Source organism: Columba livia, chromosome 2, assembly GCF_036013475.1.
Source record: "Columba livia isolate bColLiv1 breed racing homer chromosome 2, bColLiv1.pat.W.v2, whole genome shotgun sequence".
Taxonomy (NCBI): Eukaryota; Metazoa; Chordata; class Aves; order Columbiformes; family Columbidae; genus Columba; species Columba livia.
In genome coordinates this window covers 83235927-83248693 of record NC_088603.1, presented here as the reverse complement: position 1 = coordinate 83248693, position 12767 = coordinate 83235927, and the positions used below count along the sequence as shown (strand labels likewise).

General features: G+C 35.2%; 1 long non-coding RNA gene across 1 annotated transcript in view; it reads left to right on the top strand.

The window, feature by feature from the left end:
* The first annotated feature begins 4875 nt into the window (after nt 1-4875).
* Nucleotides 4876-12767, top strand: part of LOC135578561 (uncharacterized) — a 34805-nt gene continuing 26913 nt past the window's right edge. Inside the window, exon 1 of the long non-coding RNA XR_010470342.1 lies at nt 4876-5050. This is a non-coding gene — a long non-coding RNA (uncharacterized LOC135578561). The remainder of the gene's footprint in view (nt 5051-12767) is intronic.

Sequence of the window (12767 nt, the reverse complement as noted above, 5' to 3'; positions counted from 1 at the left end):
ACACTATTACATGCTTGTTCCTAATGAAAATGAGAAAAGCTGCCAGGCTAAAAAATATACCAGTAAAAGCTAATCTTTCTTCACTGTCAAAAAGAGATCATTAGACAAACTTGACAGCATCTTGCAACAATAGCCTAATAATCTTGCATCAGATATTATATGGAAGAGGACAACTGGTGTAGATTTCTTGGTTTTCCAGAGATTTATTTGAAACAAAGCATACAGACTTTTCCTCTGAAAATCCCTGACATATTGCCATTAAAAGGAGACTTTAAATATTTTGCCTTTTGTTATTTTTACACTGACTAGAAGTGACTAAATTTCATTCTAGCATGTTAGAGGACCTTCTGTCTTCAGCAGTTATAACAGCAGAAGCAGATCCGGGAGTGTGTGCTCTGGCTACTTCAGTGGTGCCCCAGACAACTTGCACTCTGAATCTATAAGATTCTGTCTACAAATGTAATGACTTGAAAAAGCTTCATAGCAGGAAATGTTCAGTTTGGCAAAACAAATCCTCAACAAGCATTTTTCTTATATATTTTTTAAAATAATTTTTCATTACTCTTTCTAAATTTCTTCTTTCTGAAAAGTGTATAAAGACAGATGTTTGTGATTGATCCTTTTGATACATCTAATTTAGAAACTTCTGTCAGAAAATTGGAAACTACATAAATTATTTTTTAATGTTATTTTTCACATGATGAATTTGGTATTCAGGTAGTACTGAAATTAATTTTTAGGAGAGTTAAAGCTTTTTGCTAATTCATGACTTCTGGTTCACTCAATGTTTTAAACAATGGCTTTTTTTTTTTTTTTTTTTTTTTTTTTATAATGACTGGGCAGTCAGGTATGTACCATTTCAGTTTTGAAATAAGAAATTATGAAATTGACTGTCAAGGAAATAACGATGAAATGAATTTAACTAGAGGTAATTATAGCATGAGATTGGCTGACCAGGCAGTTATTAACTAACTACAGGAACTTTTGGGAAAATTATGCATTTTTTTCTGAATCTTAAAATGAATTTTCTTTACTCTGTGTATGCCTTGCCTACAATGTAGATTGTTGTTCATTAACTGTCATGCAAAGAATCAATGAGTTTGTATCGTGTTTGCACACTATTTCTTTCCAGAATACCTGTTTCATTCCTTTTGGTCTCTGACATTAATATGCTTCTAACTATTCATTTGCATAGTAGGTTAATTTTGATTGCATCCATTAAAATGACATTAAATTATTGCATGAAAAGATGCAAGTTGACAAAATCTTATAAGAGTCAAATAAAAACTTTTATTGTTCAGTGGGGTTTGTGGGGTTTGTGTTTTTGTTTTCTGTTATATTTTCATTCCAAACTTAGTCTAAGCAGCATGACCAGTGTGTGTTATAGCAATAGTGATGCATTGTTTTGAAATTTTGATAATTTTAACCTCCTAGTTTTAGATCATCTCTAGAATGAAAAAAGAAACATTATTCCTGAAAAAAATATGCTTTGTTTCAGCATGTGTTCTCTCCCCACACCTCTGAGATCTAGGAAATAATGGTTTAAATGTACCCATCTGTTTTGTTGAAAATAAAACCTGCAGTTAACTAAACAAAACTGGCTGTATTTATGATTGAATCAGTTTCTTGAAATAAGCTACGTTGTCACAAGAAGTTAGAATAGTCACAGTGTTTAATAAAAAATCAAGGAATTTCAGAATACATAAATGTTTATTCATATTAAAGATGTCTCTGATTCCTACTGAACAGCCTCTGGGATGTGACGTAGTTGAGCAGCCCAGATAGTGACTGCTAAAAGTTCGGAAGTACTTGCCAAACCTACTTAGAAAAGCATGCACTATGGTTCATCAAGCAGACTATTGCATTGAGCTATATATGCTATCACAGATGTTTGGACTCTCTTTCTGCAACAAGATGTGATTTGGGAAAGGTTGCATGTGAGGTAGAAAATGTATGGGATTAATATTTTGGCTGAACTAATTGCAGTTGGGTAGGACATCTGATTTATATACAACTCTGTTCCAAGCCTGTTGAAAGATCTTTATGAGAAATGAAACTTTATGATAAATACAGTTCCATGAAGCACTGAACATATAAGTTAGTGATGTGTGTAACTACTTGCAAAATCCCTTCTCTGGGCAGACTTATCTTGTGCTAACTGCTAGATTTCTTGGTAGCAAAAAAAAAATCTGAGCTCTTATGCAGCATTCTAGCCTGAGGTTTGGAATAAACCTTCATCATGAAGTAGCAATGGTCTGAAAAAGACTATGTAGTATATAACAAGACTGTCTATCTGTCTAGAGATGTGGAAAACAAAATATATAAAGTTCAGGCAAATGGGTTTTTTGTCAGAAGTTATAACTCTTTTTGAGGAGAGGAACATTATTCCCTTCAAAATATCTGTTTGGTTTTTTTTTTTAATGTAGTAAATGATTGTTTAAGTCTTAAATGCTACATGGCCATGCTGCAACGATGTGACTGAACACTATCTGGAGTAGGAGATCGAAGTCAGATAGTATTGCTAAAAGAGGAGTTTGATATAGGGAGATCACTGAGATGTCATGGTTGATTGAATAAATTCATAAAATTTATTGAGCTAAATGGAGTCCTGCTGATGTGTTAAAAAAGTTGTGTTTTCTAGGAGTGTGTGTATGTGAAATCTGGCAGAAATTAACAATTGATTTCTATTCATCACTGTCTAGAGACGATGCTCAGAAAGAAATGTTACTGCTCTGTAGCTGTTAGTCCTATGTAATGTCATATTCAGGCTGCATTTCTGTGTTGGCTGAGTCGGTTTTGTTTTAATGTGCTTGTAGTTTGAGGCTTCTGAGGGCTTAGGGAGCATGAACTTTATATGAACTACGGTTTTCTTGGGTGCCTGATGGCTGAGCTGCAAGGCTCTCTAGCTGCATGTAATTGAAAAGACAACATGTATTAGTGTGTCAGAAAATATCACTTACATTTTTTGTTGCATTTACATTCTAAAGAAACTTATCAAGAGACATTCCCTCAGGTCTAGAATAGCTGTTATGAATGAGCTCTTATAAACAAGTGAAAAAATACAAATTTCAGACTTTTTAGAAAATTTTCTGCTCTGGAAAACAAATTATGGAACATCAGAGTTTTATTACAGTTAGCAAAGCATTTTTACAGTAATAACTAGTCCTTAACTTTGAGGGAATGGAGGAGACAAATCTCCTTTTCTTTAATTGTGCTTTAATTACCACAGCTGCATAAATAAGGGGAAGAATAGAAACATGCTCAGCTTTCCCAATATGTGGAGTCTGACAGCTTGCAAAGCATTTTCATAACAGTGCCTAGCACAACTATGGAAGTTTTTACAAAACTGCAGAGCTGTACTTCTAGGGTCCAAAAAGTGAAGGGGTCTTTTCTGTCTCTTTATTTCCTTAACAAATTAGACCTGTAGCTCTTTGAGGGTTTTAAAATTAAGCAGATGTGAAGTAATATCCTTCAATAGTTTTAGTGAGTTTTTTAACACGACACAGACCTAAGAGTGGTCAGAAAGTTGCAGGATTAAGAGGCTACTAAGGGATCCAACCCTCCTTTGCTAAGGCTGACAAATTTGGAATGCCAAAAGTCTCCCTCAGAAAATGTTTGTCTTAATTTTTTTTTTTTACTGACAAAAGCAAAAATCCTCAACACCAGGACAACTGGATGACTGAGTGATGTTTTCCTGGTGTAGACAAAGTTCAGTTTCTCACTGGGAAAAAGTTGAATTTACCTTAATCCGGTTTGCTGGGCCTGTTTTGTTGACATTACATGGAACGTAAGACAGGGTCTTAATCATGGCATGGCTGACTGGTTTATGCAGAAGGTGTGCAGTCAAATGCTTTCTCCTCTCATCTCTTACCGTCTTCCAGAAAATGGTAAAATAGTATCTCATTGGTGGTTCTTCTTTTCTGATTACTCCTTAAAAACTGATAGTCCAGAATGACTCAGGAAAATAATTTGAATGACAGAGGTGTTGTATCCTTATGGATAGAAAGGCCTCTAACAATTAATCGAAACTTAACTTCCTTTTGAGGCAGTATCCACAGTCCTCCTACCTGGATGGTACTTGTAATAGGCCATCTGGGGCTCATTAACACTAATTAGAAATATTGTGAAGAGAGAACACTAAAGAAATACCTGACACTAAGCAACTTGTATGCAGTGGATGATACCATGAAAGTATTGCCTCTCTGTCATGCCTAGCACTTTCATTTCCGGACTAAGCAATAACCAAAAATAAGTGACTATAAAAAGGATATCTGGTGGATATTTTCAGGATGACATCAATAGTCCTATCTGACAATAACTTTTTTTCTGGATGATGTAGACTTTCTAAAACTTCATTTCTTCTATCTCCCCAGTTTTCGCATGTGTAGAAACGTTTAATAACCCCTATAATACTAATGTGCCTCTGTACTATTTCATTACTTATTGATCTTGCTACTTTGGGGTATGTGCAATACAGATTTTTTCCAACCTTTACAAACTCTGAGAGATCCCACCATTGAATGGAGTGGGATATTTTTTTATCTTTGTGGAAAATAGCTGTTTATAAATAGCTTCATCAGCTGTATCTGTTTCATGCACAACTGCAGGAGCTTGTTTGTCAGCAGGAAACAGAACCAGACATTACCAGTTCTTAGTTTCCGTACCTCATATGCACTGCAGCAAGCCAGATCTCAGGGTGTTGCTGAAGTCTACAGAACAACAAAGAAATTGGCACACCATGGTTGTCATAAAGCAAAGATCATAAGAAAGATAGAACTCTTTGTAAGTATTAGCTAACACCACAAAACTCTTTAGCTATGTAAATAACTGTCTGCCTTATAAGTAATTTCTATTCATTTTTGTTTTAAATAGCAAAAGAGTGATACGCTTCATGGATGGCAGCTTTTTTAATGCCCACTAGTTTTAACCAGCTGCTCACATATTAAAATCTCAAGAGACTAATACTTGAATTCAGAATATTTTCAGAAGAGCAGTGAAGGAAATCTCAGGAGACAGTCTATCTATGAGCCTAAGACATCAAAATTTCCAGGTAAAATAAACTTAGAATTGTCATTAAACAAGTAATGCCAAATGGTTTTCTAAAGCTGTAGAAATAGGATACTCACTGTGGTTTTCCAGAATGTCCAGAATTATTTCGTTAGTGATATTTTCTTTTTCGACTTTGCAACGAAATTTAACACTGATAAGCTTTATTGTTATAATGGGATGTTATTGTTTAAGGGAATGCAATGACCCTAGATCTGGGAAAGTTTTTAAGATAAACGAAAAATAACTTCCAACTTTTATATCGGTTTATTTGCTACAGCCTGTGCCAACATAACTGGGGGTGGAGAGGCGGGTGGGAAGTAAAGCAAGTACTAGTCAATTGATGTGAATAATGTTTCATGAGGTGTCATAAAGGATGGAAAAGGTTTAATAGAAAAGCTGATAGTTATGAAGTGGATTCACTCTGATGTTACCAAAACTTTGTTGAAGAAAGAAATTGTAAGCATGAAGTTGCTGATAGAATTTAAAGGATCCCTTCTGGGATTTACTACTTTATTTTCTTCACAGGGAAAAACAGGTGCGTGGTTATGGTATTTGTTGTGTATAATGTGTCTCAGGTGAACTACAGGACTCTAACAGAAGTTTAGTGGTGATTAATACTATGAAAGGCAAGGACATGAACTTAAAAATCTAATCCTTGCATTTCTGTTTTTTATTTGGAGATTATGCTCTGAAATTAAGACAGACCTGAGTGTGATAGGTGAACCCAAAATAAGTTGCAATGCAGCCACAGGAAGAGCAAAACAAATTTAGGTATCAGATGAAATAGAGGCGGTGTTGTCAACTGTACATAAGTCATACCATCTTGTCTGTGGTGTGGCCAGCTGAGCTGTAATAAGTGCAATGATGGCTGCAAATAGTAGTTCGGAGATTGGAGGAGGTCATGTCAGAAGGAAAACAAAGTGTGGCATGGTCAGCTAATGCTTGGGGCAATAGGTCTTCTGTAGAAAAGGAATCCTCAGAAAACTAGAGTAACAGGGTGGGAAACTCATTAAACATCAATGCAATATTTTATGAAGACAGTGTAACCCAGTGACTAACAAAGTTAGGCAAGCAATTGTTTCTAAGATATTTAAAGGGCCTGCTGTTGGAGGTAGGTTGTGTGAATCTGTACAGTGCAGGAAAGTCCTGATATTTAAGATAACAGTTGATTAAAGTTATGAAAAAGATCATATGGTCTATGATTATATGGTTTACTCTGGTGGAGCGGTTGCTCGTAGTCCATGAAATCCTTTACTGCTGTGTGTCTAGGTTAATTTGTCCTGTGGTACAACAGCAAATGTTTGCTTTGTAGGAAAGCAGAGTATGCTAACCCATACTAGTCCTCTTCAGGAGTTGGTTGTTTCAGTGTTTTTAGGCAGAAATCGGGCCAGATATGTTTACTTGTTTTTAAAATGCTTAGGTTCTCTGAGACTTCAAAGAAAGGTGAAATATGTTATTGCAATACTTTAATTTGTACAATAATTCAACAAGACTTTTCTGATTTTACAAATGTAGTATTCTAATTGAAACTGCTTAATTTCCATGCATGTAGAAATTGGTTGGATTTAAATTAATGGTTTTAAAGACCGCAAACACCTTTGCAGTTTCTGATGCCTAGTATTCTATGTCTGACACTTTACTGGACACTTTTTCCAACACATTTGAGTTTGTTGTCTCCAAACACATTAAACTAACATTTGGAGATTCTTTGATGTGCATCTAAAAAACACAAGAAGTATTTCATTAATATAGAGATGCTAATCCAGGAGAAATGGAAAGCAAACATAAAGCTGCTTTGTGTTTGAAAAGTTACAGAAAATGCCCTTACGATACATCATGCTGTAGTGTGCTTAATACTGTGCTAAACTCTTCAAGCGTTGGTTCATTTGTGGTTTTTTTTCTGATACTTTTTGTGAGGTTTTTTGGTTTGCTGCTTTCCAATCCAATCTCTGTTTTCCTCTCTGAAGCTCTTTAAAGCAATTTCCTCTATGTTGCTCTCAAATGGTTTCAGAACCTCCAACAGTTCATGTGAGTTTGTCAGTAACAGGTATTTTAAATTCAATAAATTTGTGTTGTTAATTGCATCCTTGTGTTTCACGGCAAGGAAATTAACCATCCATACAGTGTATTATAATTTCTGAATGTATGTGGGACTCTGTAAACTGGTCTCTTAATACTTGAGCCTATCACATACTTTAAGGACAGTTATGGTCAGCTTTAAAGTAGGAAAAAAAAAAACACTTGGATGCATGAATTGTACAGAAAAACAAAACAAAACAAAACAAAACAAAACCCAAAACATATCAGATCTCTAAAATGTTTTAATGCAGCTATTTACTTAATCAAGCCATGGGACAAGGAAAGCTTATTGATGTATCCCCATGTATCCCCAGCAATCCCAGCCACAGGTTATCTTCTAGTAATTATTGAGAGATTGTCAAGGATGTTTTAATGACTTCTCTGAATAAAATACAAAATTATGGCACTGTATCAATGAGTTATTTCTCTGTTCTTTAAACATTACAGTTGCAAGTGTAAAATATTACTAATTTTCCATGTAAATATCGCAGAGTGCTTTAACAAATGACAATAAATTTATATTATCAATCTAATTGTTAAGTTAAAATTATCAAGATAGGATGTTAAGTTGTGAGGAAATAACTAATCTATATCTGCTGTGGGCTTGGATGTTTTCTTCCTGTTAATTCTAATGTTAGTGAACACTTGGAGTGTTGGATGGAAGAAGGCCTTTTTTAGATGGATATATATACCATGGTATTTTTCTGACATTTACAGCAAATGCATACTGGATGAATGTTTGAAGGTGGAGAAAGAAGCTTTATATGCTTGCCACTTCCAAAGTTCATGCTCAGGTTTATATGATGATATGGTCAGTGTCTTGGGTTCACTTTGGGGACTAACACCTGAGTTTTAAATGCATATGATGTGATTTTTCCCTGGCAGCTACTGTAGCTGTTTCTGAAGTATGGTTTAACTTTTTGTGTATAATGAAAAATAGGCATACTTCCAGAGAATTGACTTCCCTAATTTTGGGAAAGGAAGGCATGGTAGAATGAGAGAGAAACAAAACAGTAATTAAAGGTAATAAAGAAGCATCTTCCTTTTCTATAATGTTCCTCATTTAAAAAACAGATAAAATCATCAATGTCACTTTTTGAACTGGTTTTTGATGAACAGACAAATTTGGAAATTTTATCTGTTTCTTTGATTATAAACCTGAGGTTAACTGGAGGTTTTTCAAATAGAATTTTGCAAAGGAGTTGTCACCTACAAAATAATAATTTTAAAAAATCCAAGCCAGCTAAACAGAAAAAGACCATAATTAGATGTGCTACTAAACCTTGAAGTATAAACTTTAAATGAAATCAGGCGCTCTCTTGGTAGTACCATAAAGGTAAAAGAGAAGGTGTATTTCTTTTCCTTTTAAGAGGTTATATAATATGATACTCTTTCTGGTCTTGTCTAGAACATGTTTCTTTTAAATATTTCTCTTAATATAAGAAATTGGACCTCAGATATAAAGTGAGATTCAGTTCAAGCTTTCTTAAGTAGATTAATATTGATACAAAAGAGTATACGGATACCCAAATAATTTATTACTTGCTGGCAGTCAGGAGGCTAACATATGCAGTTGAAGCAACCTTTGGAAACTGCTCTACTGCCTTACTGTTCACCAAAAACATTATATTACTTTAAGTTTGACAACTTCAGTATAACTTTTTTATTCTAGTCTCATTTGACTATAGAAACAGTTCATTATTTAATTTGGAGTTATTGGTCCATTCACAAAATGCTGGACATTTAGCCTGGACTCTAACCTCTGATGTATTTTTGTGGTTTGTTTTGTTTGTTTGTTTGTCTGTCTGTTTGTTTGTTTGTTTTCCATAAATCTTTTAAATAAGCTATTACTTGGAATGATAAGAATTAACTATAATTTGAATCTAGATTTTTTTCTGAAGTTTCTAAATACCTCTACAGTATGAATAAAACCTAAAACAGCATATTACTTGGTCCATGTCCATATTGAGGAGTACAAGAGGAGAATAAGCATTTGTACATACTGAACTACAAATTACAGTAATTAATAAAATATAGGGTTTTTTTTGTGGCTCAGCAAGATTGATATGACTTGTAACCAGTGTTGTTTTAATATAGTAGAGCATAAAATATATACTCTTTTCTCTTGAAATAGTGCTCCAAGTTCAAGCAGTGGTGAACTTTTAAGTTTATTGTTATTGGGATAAAAATCATGTGTGGAAGACTGTCTAAACTAATGTATCCACAGAAGAGTTGCTACAATAACAATATTCCCTATGACTATGCTGGCACAGCAGAAGGGAAGGCAGTGGTGGTGTCTTCAGGGCCAATGATGCTTTGAGAGACTTTGAACCAATTTACTTCAAACAACAAAAAAGCTCATCTATATAAATCTATGAATTTAAAAATGTTAGAACATCATGATCTTTTATTATTTTTTTTTTTTGTCCATGTAAGATTAAGCAGGAATAATACAAGTCACCAATATATATGGATAAAAATCTTGCAATACAAATTCAAATGGTGGCTTTCTCCGCATGTTTTATTTGCCTCTTTCCTTCCTTGTTTCAGGTGGAACTCAGCTCTTCTACCAGAACTTGATGTGAAGTTGACTGTTTTCAGTGTTTGTTTTCAAATCTTTTTAGCTAGAGAGAAGGACAACTGGACTTTGTTTTGATGAAATTTACCATCCCTGTGGTACTCCTGGGAAAGCTGAATTAAGTTCAGATAAATTCTCAAAGTTTTGACCTAGATCAAACCTCTTTCAGTCCTGATACAACAAACTTCAGTGAAGGTCTAATTGTAAAGCGTTTGCACTGACAGGAAACAAATAGGATACTACTTTTGCAGGTGTGGTTTAACCCCAGCCAGCAATCAGGACTATGCAGACTCTCTTTCAGACTCTCATTCATAGTTTAATAGGACAACAAAGGAAGAGAAAATAACAATAATAATAATAATAATAGAATATACAAAATAAGTGTTACACAACACTATTGCTCACTGCCTAAGGTACTGATAACACTTGGAGCATTGTGAGTTACCACCTTGTCTTCTGTATTGATTATGCTGATCAATCTAAACTGTATGCAAGACTGAACCTCACATAGGGTGACAAGAAGTCTTATATTTCCTCGTTATTTGCCTCAGAGCTTAAAATACTTTGTCAAACCTGAAGCCTTTATACAATTTTGCAGGACAAAGATATGAATTGGCAACTCTGTGTTGTTCTATAAGCCGCTAAACAGGGAGTATGATCCAGGGCTGACTTGGGTCTTTATCTGATAAATCAAATGTCCAGAAAATAGCAGAATCTGGGAAGTGGGGTAGGGAGGAGGAGAAATATGTAAGAGGGCAGAAAGTTTGTTCTGTGTCAAGCCTAGAAAGAGAGTAATTCTGTATCTCTGGCAATATTAGAGCATACAAGTTGTGAAACACTGTTACTACCTTTGTAATGACATGGAGAGGAAGGACCACCTACAGAATCACCAGCCAAATTTCCAACGTACACTGGCTGCTGGATGAAGTGAATGGGCAAAGAAAAAGATTGCTTTATTCCTTCAGATAGGCCTGCAATGTAGATATTAAGATAACTGCAGGTTTTGAAACTTTCTTGGAAGAAGAAATGCACTTAAAATCCAGGAATCTTGGCTCACATCGAGATTAAATTTGGGAAGACTATGTTTTAAGTCTTTCAATAAAACTAGGAATGTAGTAAAAAGGCAAACGTGACACATGTTGAGTCCAGATGTGGTTTTAGTAAAACCCTTTTTTTGTAGCAGCATAAATCCTAAAATTTTGTGTGTTCCTTCCCACCCCCGTCCCCAATCCCACTTGCTGCTAATCAACAGAGGTTTCTGGCTGTCAGGCAGCTAATATTGCAAGCTTCTTAACAGAGAATGCTTAAACCATAATCATCTCCTGTAAAAGAAAATATACTGTTTGTTTAATGTAAGTTGTACTGATGAGACCAAGGAATTCAGTGGTCTGAAAGACATCAGTCTTGATGGATAATTTTCCTTTCCTTGAGTTGTAGCACACTGCAGCTGCTTAGAAATTTGCTATAGAGGACTCAAAGGAAACCACAAAACCGAAGGCAGATTGCCTGCCACATTAAATTTTAGATTTATTTAGAATGTAAGTTCCTTACTGAGCACTCTGAAGATAAAAATGCTAAGCTCTCCCTCTTTCTCCATCCAGGGGAAAGATTTGCCACTTCTCAAAAAAGTATTATTTCAAAACTTAACATACAGAAAACACTTAATTATTGTAACAAATTTGTTGCACTTCACTTTATCCTGCCTGCTTTTTCCACTTAATTTCATACTTGAATTAAATACCAGTATAGTTTATTTGCATTTCAGTCCTACTCCCTGGGAAGTGGAGGAAGGGCAAACTATCTGTATTGACATGTAGAAGTACTCATGCTCTGTAAAAAGTAGGGAGAAAATAAATCTGTCTTGCAAAGAATAATGTGTGTAAGTTTCAGAACAATCTTTCTCTGCAGGGTTTGGGACCTAGCTTGCTTAATGTTTAACCTTGAGTGCTTTCACAGAATCACAGAATGTCAGGGATTGGAAGGGACCTCAAAAGATCATCTAGTCCAATCCCGCTGCTGGAGCAGGAACACCTAGATGAGGTCTCCAGGCAGGCTTTGAATGTCTCCAGAGAAGGAGGCTCCACAACCCCCCTGGGCAACCTGTTCCAGTGTTCTGTTACCGTTACTGAGAAGAAGTTTCTTCTCATATTTAAGTGGAACCTTCTATGTTCCAGTTTGCACCCATTGCCCCCGTCTTATCATTCTCATACTTATGTTCTTAGAATGAGAATATCTTCCCTGCTTTCCACATAGAGGTGTTCAAATGAAAGATAACAGTGAATTCAATAGCTCTTGGTAATGTTAACACCGAAAGTTTGTAAAGTTATTTGTCTAGTGGTTGTTTTTTTCTAAGCATCTGTTTTGCTTTCTATAGCAGAGGTGTGTGTAGCTGTGACATGGCAGGTCATGAGCACAACACTGAAGTAAAAATCCAAGCTGTGATTTTATTTTCCTGAGTAGACACTGAACACAGAGAGTGTTTTCAAAAGATACATTTCAAGTGTCTCACTCTTCAGCTGCATTAAGCTGAATGGGGATGGGTTCAACCCTTTATTTGGCAAAAGTCCATGCAGTCTCTTCCTGCTCTAAATCCACTGTTTCTTAGAGTTGTTTTTCACTATGGTTCAGTTGATAGCGGATACTGTTGATGTCCCTGCCAACATAGGCCTCCAGTGAGAAAATATCTGTTGTGTACATCTTGCATACTACAATAACTTTTTAAGAGCAAATACATAATACAACTTAAATTGCTTTCTGAGCAAGACTCCCAACACAAGTTGAACCAGCACAGAGTTATTTAAAAGAAAAACAAACAAACAAATCAAAACAAACTCAAACCTCACACTGCCCATATCCCCTCATATTTTGGCAATTATTTTAAACTTTAATGAAACCACACTTGTTGGTGAGGGAAAGGGCTGAACATTTCAAACCTAGACTAAAGGCTTTTGTTTTGAAGAATTTTCAAGTGGTAAGTCTGGACAATTTTTTTTTTTTTGTCTCTTCTTGCTTTTGTCCCTCTATTAGTGGAAGTATTTTCTTTTATGATAGTGTGACTGAA